This window comes from Saccopteryx leptura, chromosome 1 (assembly GCF_036850995.1).
Source record: "Saccopteryx leptura isolate mSacLep1 chromosome 1, mSacLep1_pri_phased_curated, whole genome shotgun sequence".
Taxonomy (NCBI): Eukaryota; Metazoa; Chordata; class Mammalia; order Chiroptera; family Emballonuridae; genus Saccopteryx; species Saccopteryx leptura.
This window is the reverse complement of record NC_089503.1, coordinates 59,205,977-59,212,168: the sequence shown is the minus strand read 5'-3', so window position 1 is coordinate 59,212,168 and position 6,192 is coordinate 59,205,977. Positions and strand designations below refer to the sequence as shown.

The 6,192-nt window shown below is 50.3% G+C and overlaps 1 protein-coding gene across 4 annotated transcripts in view; it reads left to right on the top strand.

Moving 5' to 3' along the window:
• The window catches only part of C2CD3 (C2 domain containing 3 centriole elongation regulator), a 161,347-nt gene that overhangs the window by 150,976 nt on the left and 4,179 nt on the right, over positions 1-6,192 (top strand). The window lies entirely within an intron of this gene.

Below are 6,192 nucleotides of genomic sequence, written 5' to 3'. Positions count from 1 at the left end.
ACGGTGTGCTCAGCTTAGACCAAGTTAGAGGCCCAGGACAACACACTGCCCCCACCTAAGGGTAAGAGAGCCCTCGCCTCAGCAGTGCATGGCCTGCCTATGAGTCTTAAGACTTTAAGACTGCTTCTTTTCTCCCAGGAGCCCAAGGAATGTTTCTGTCCCTTGGTTTCCCTTCCCCAAACCCAGAGGTATCTATATACACACTTCTGATAGAGAAATCCAAGCACAATAAAATCACCAGACCAAAGCAGCAGGGCCCAACGGAACTTCCTGAGCCCCGTGTCCTCTCTCCTCAGCCTGTGGTCCAGGACTGATGGCTGAGCTACCCCTCTTGGAGCAGGAGGCTCCAAGACCTATTGCCCTAATGACTTATTACCTCATTTCTTTGAGCCACTAAGACCCTAGCCCTCTGCAGAGCACCAGAGGAGACCTGAAAGTTAGAGTATTTCTGCTAAAGACCACACAGCTTTGGGAAGGAGTGAGCTCTCTGGCCAAGGATGTACAGAGGTCAGGGGAAACAGCTAGAATTGGCTGGGGCCCATAGGCCTGCTGGGTAGGTTCTAGGCTCAAGTTGCCTAAGGCCAAGGCCAGAATCTGGGAGGAGCCAGGAGTTCTAAAAGTGTCACTTTAACTCTTCCCTCTCAGGAACCTTTTGAGCCCTCTCACTGACAGGGCATAGGTTCAGAAAGTTGAACAGTCTGGATCTAGTCAGGCCTCTTCATTGGGTAGATGGGGAGACAGGCTGGGGTGAAGGAGTGACCCTAGGAATAGCCCATTGTCAGAGAAGACTTCAGAGGACGGAGAGAGAGGCATTGGGGTGGTGAGGAGCCGGGGGAGCATGTAGGAAGTGAGACCCACATGATCAGAGCTCTAATGCAGCAATGGAATGCGAGCTCAGAGTGTGGACCCCAGCCGTGCTACAGCTGGGCTGGATGGGTCAGATTGAGGATTTGCTTCTCAGGACTAGGCCTCTGGTCTGTGTACCTTGTCCCCACATTCCCCTGCTCTTAGCTACAGCTGCAAAGTTTGTTTCTGTCTTTAGCACCAAGTCCTAGTCCTGGCCTTCAGAGAGGACAGCCCAGGAGAAGGCAGCCAGCCAAGGGGGTGAAAGTTGAGCAAGCACTTTGTCTCTAAAGCAGCAGACTGTTGGCAAGCCCACCTAATCCGCCGGAACCAGACCGCTGTTTACTTTCAGTTTTCAGCTCTGGAAACTTTTGCTTCCAGCTCCTGAGTCAGTGTTTATGTCACTTAGGAGAGCTGCTCTGGAGAAGAGCAAAACTTCAGCCCTGATGCCAGGCCCAGAGGCTGGCCTGATGAAGAACGAACCTTGACTACTAGTCAAGCTGTGTTTTAAACCTGTTGAGGTCAACAAAAGCCAAATGCTGCTGAGGCTGTGTTCTCTGTCCTTCCACACCCCTGCCCTGCCCTGCCCTGCCCTGTACTGAAGCCCCACTCTGGGAGAGTGGCCTGGCCAAGCACTGGGCATGCCTTAGGGGGTTGCTGTACCCACTTCTTCTCTGCTGGGAGTGAGGTCTGAGAACAGCTAGGCTTCATTTCACTCTGCAGCGGGTGTCTGCTCTACCTCTAGTTTAGCACCTGTGTTGTACAAGCTGTGCCTGGCAAGAGCCTTGGTCACATCCGAATTTTGTTTCCCAGCATCACAGTAGACCTGAGGTAAGAAGGCCAGAAGGAAAATATTTTGGCCTTGAGCAACTAGGGCAGCTGGGCTGAGCCACAGACCAGTGTTCCTTCCACTCCCCTCCCCCCCCCCCCCGGTGCCTCCCCTGTGAGAGAGTCCCAAGGACACCTTGAAGCAGGGTAAGTGGGAGTACCTGCACCTGTCACCATCCTAGGAACACGTGGCCTTTCCAGGAAGATCCATCTGGGCACTGGAGTGGAGGGAACCCAGATCACAGTGGCTTGGAGAAGACGCATCACAGGGACATGGCCAAAGAGGGAACCATGGGCCAGGACCAGCCCCTGGGTTCCAGAGAGCACCTCTAGCATTATCTGCTGATGGTTTGTTTTTGGATGGAGAAATGAAGGCCCAGAGAGAAAGTGACTTGCAGAAAGTCACTTGGCCAAGAAGTGCTCGAGTCAGGACTAGAACCAGCTCCCCAGCCAGGGTTAGTTAGCCTCTTGATTTGAGGAGCCAGGAAGCCCCAAATTTTCCTTCCACCTGCTCCTTACTCCTTTCATGATGCTTTATTTTCACCCCAGCAGAATTCTATCTTGGCATTAAAGGTTCCTTTGAGACACATCTGTCTCAAATAATACACTAAAAGGCCTGTTCATCTTCATGGCCTGAGTGCACAGGTACCTGGAAAATGCAGACTCCCATATTTGAGAGTCAGAGAATTTAGTGGGAAAGCTGGGCGGTTTAATGGTGGCAGTTGGAGATCCCTGGCCTGCTACCATGCTTAATACCCACTGGAAAATCTAGTTCTGTCCTTCAACTCGGGACAGTGGTCAGCCCTCCACCCCTGGATCCCAGTTCACTGGGAAGGCGTGAGAGGAATATGGTCAGTTTTTCCCCAGACATTTAGGAACTTCCCTCAGCAAGCATCAGTCCCTCTCTCTGCATTTGTCTTCTGCTCTCTCTCCCTTCAGTTCAACCGGCCCAGCCCAACTGCTCTCCCAGCAAACAAACTCCTTCGCGCCTTTGCTCAAGCTGAGCCTCCACCTGAAACACCCTCTCTCATCTTCCTTATTCAGATTTTACCTCCATGTTTTTCAAGTTCCTCCTCAAAGTACCCTTCCAGGGTTGTCACCCATATAAGACTCCACTATCTAGATTCCAGGGTCTCTATAGCTCCTTAGTGTGTGATGACCCTGCTTCCACATGGCTTCCTCCTGCCTCCAGGAAGGCTGAGGCTCCTGCAAATCCAAGGCTGTGGAACTTGCTTATGCCCACAGGGCCGCAGCAGGGACATGGGAGTATTTCAGAGGAGCAGTAGGTGGAGGGGTATCCCTGCTCTGGGCAGTTCTTCCTCTGCCCAGCCCCTCCAGGGTTGTGTGTTTTAGGGTAGCAACCCTGATGAAGAAAGAACCTTGGTTACTGGTCAAGATGTATTTTAAACCTGTTGAGGTCAACAAAAGCCAAATGCTGCTGAGGCTGTGTTCTCTGTCCTTCCACACCCCTGCCCTGCCCTGTACTGAAGCCAAGCCCTGGCCCTGGCCCTGGCCCACACAGATAAGGCCCCCTCAGTCTCGGGGTCTGGGTGTGGGTGCTGGGAGGTTGGCTGAACCAGACACACTAGCTTCAGCTCCAGGGCAGTTGTTGGCCCAGCCAGCAGGAGCAGGCCTGTGCTCGTGCTGTTCCCTCCAGTGGATGACCTCATGCCCACCCCCAGCTCTGCTGAAACACTGCCCACCTCTGTGTGAAAACTCTGAGCTTCCTGTCAGCAGTTGCTCCTTTCTCCGTGCTCCCAAGTTCTAGGCCTCATTTCTGTGACTGTTGGATAGGCTGGCATCCGTCTCCCCTCTAGCTGAGTAGCCCCATGAGGACAGGAACTATGGCTACCTAAAATTATCCTTACAAATGGATCAGGTTGAGTAGGCTCCTGAAAGTTTTGATAAATCACCAACACAGGATTTTGTTTTTGTTTTGAGAGAGAGACAGGAAGGGAGAGAGAGAGAGGGAGGAGAGAGATGAGAAGCATCAACTCATACTTGCTTTACTTTAGTTATTCATTGATTGCCTCTCATATGTGCCTCAGCTGGGGAGCTCAAGCTGAGCCAGTGACCCCTTGCTCAAGCCAGCGACCTTTGGACTCAAGCCAGCAATCCCATGCTCAAGCTGGCAAGCCAGCAATCTTGGAGTTTCGAACCAAGGACCTTAGCGTCTTGGGTAGACGCTTTATCCACTGCACCACCCCCAGTCAGGCACCAACAAAGGTTTTTTGATGGCCATTTCATGAATTGAGGTACTTCAGCCCTTCTAGTCATAGAGAGCAAGATCCATCAGAACCTTTCCAAACAGAATTCTCCTCTGACAGAGAGGATACAGAGGCCTTGTCTTAGGATTTGAGATAGGGGACCAATCTGTCCTTGTCCCCTTTCACTGTAACAGAGAAAGAAATGGATATTAAGATTTCCATTTCTTAATGGTAAGAAACTTAAAGAAAAAAGAAAATTATAGCTGGTGACCCAAAAGACACATCTGCAGTACAACTACATGACTAGAATGGGACTCGGTGTCACTTGTAAATCCTGAGTAGCTCTTGGAACAACAGTCTTGGATCTTAGGAGTAGAGAGAGGCATGCTGAGGCTTAAAATGCTGCAGAAAGGATTTGATTCAACCAAAGACCTGGTACATGGTAGTCTGTAAGAACCACGGTTCCAGAACGAATGAATGGATGTTTGCTATAAGAGGCAGTCTCCTCCCCACCCAATTTAAGCTCTGGTCACTGTAGCTTGGTCCTACCTATTCACTGATCGAGCAGCTACCAGGCTCCTATCTTGGGCCTGGCCCAGTTGGACTCACAAGCATCAGATTCAGTCCACCCAGTCTGGAAGGGAAGGTAACAGGCAGTGGACGGGCAGCTGGCCTCCCCTGACCTGAGGCAGTATGAGACACAGACACAGATGCCTCCCATATTTTGGAAAGAAGAAATGCATACACTAGCAAAGGGTTGGTTTCCTTTTTCTCCTTTTAGCCTAGCCCGCCTAGAAGACAGAGCTGTGTCTTCTCATCTCTGTTCAGCCCTTAGCACCACTTTGCTCTGGGTTCTCAGGAAACTGCCTGTGGACCGAGAGCTCACTCGGGTTGTGTGCACTCCTCTAGGCATTTTGAATTCCAGATGGGCAAGGACCCTCGTGGTTGCCCACCTCCCCCTTTTCCACAGGTGAGAAACCAACACCCAGCAGTAGAGTGGGGATGCCTAACTCCACTCCCCTCGTATGCTGGCTGCTGTTCTGATTCTTTCAATAGATCTTTCTGTCTCCCCTGCTTACCTCTGAGCTGTGGAGCTCAAGAAATAAGTTCCGTTCATTTCTGTCTCCCTCTCACAGTAGGCATTAAATAGGTTAAAGAAATAAAGGAAAAAAGGATTACTAAATGTTACTGATCCCAGAAGCAAGTCTAGCTGGGCCTCAGTTTCCCACTAGCAGCAGAATTGCAGGGAGCAGGGAGGTCTAGGGTGTCCACCGAGCTGCTGCCCGGTGCCTGAGGAGGAGTGGCACAGTGCGTCCTGGTGCTCCTTCAGCTGGTGACGATCTCAGCTCCTGGGGTCTGGGTCCATCCGCAGGGCAGGCTTCATGCTGTGAAGTCAGCCATGTTTGTCAGTGGTGGGACGCCCATCTCCTTTCAGCACTGCATCTTCTCCTACCAGCCTGCACCTCTTCGCCAGAGCCTTGCTCTCAGCCAGCTGCCTGGGGTAGCTTTCATTGGGCTCCTTCAGGGCAGGAACCCGGCCCAGACTAAGCACACACACACAAAAAGGGCCCCAAAGCAACAAGGTTTCGGGTTTGATCCCCGATCAGAGCATACATGGGAAGCAACGTATGAATGAACAACTGAGTAGAACAAATGAACGCTTCCTGTCCCCTTCCCCTCTCTCTCTCTTTCTCTTCCTTCCTCTGTCTCTCTAAAAACCCATCAATAAATAAAAAATTAGGCCCTGGCCAGATAGATTGGTTGGTTGAAGTGTTGTCCCAAAGTGCAGGGGTTGCCAGTTCAATCCCTGGTCAGAGCACATACAAGAACAGCATGATGTTCCTGTCTGTCTGTCCCTGCCTTTCTCTCTTTAAAAAATAAATATATACTGCTCATAAAAATTCGGGGATATTGCCTGACCTGTGGTGGCGCAGTGGATAAAGCGTCAACCTGGAAACACTGAGGTTGCCGGTTCAAAACCCTGGGCTTGCCTGGTCAAGGCACATATGGGAGTTGATGCTTCCTGCTCCTCCCCCCTTCTCTCTCTCTCTTCCCTCTCTATAATGAATAAATAAAATCTTTAAAAAAAAAAATTTCGGGGATATTTCAAAATGAATATGAAGCAATTAAAAACATTTGATTTTTTTTTTATTATACAAGAACATCAGAAAAGCAAATGGCAAATCAAAGAAAGTTGTTTAATTATGCAAATGAGATGCAAAACCAACTTTTATTTCCTTGGTGAAAATACACTATACAAAAGACTAAAAGTACTGGAGTGTCTGCACGTTCCCTGATCCCTTAATTTTTGTGA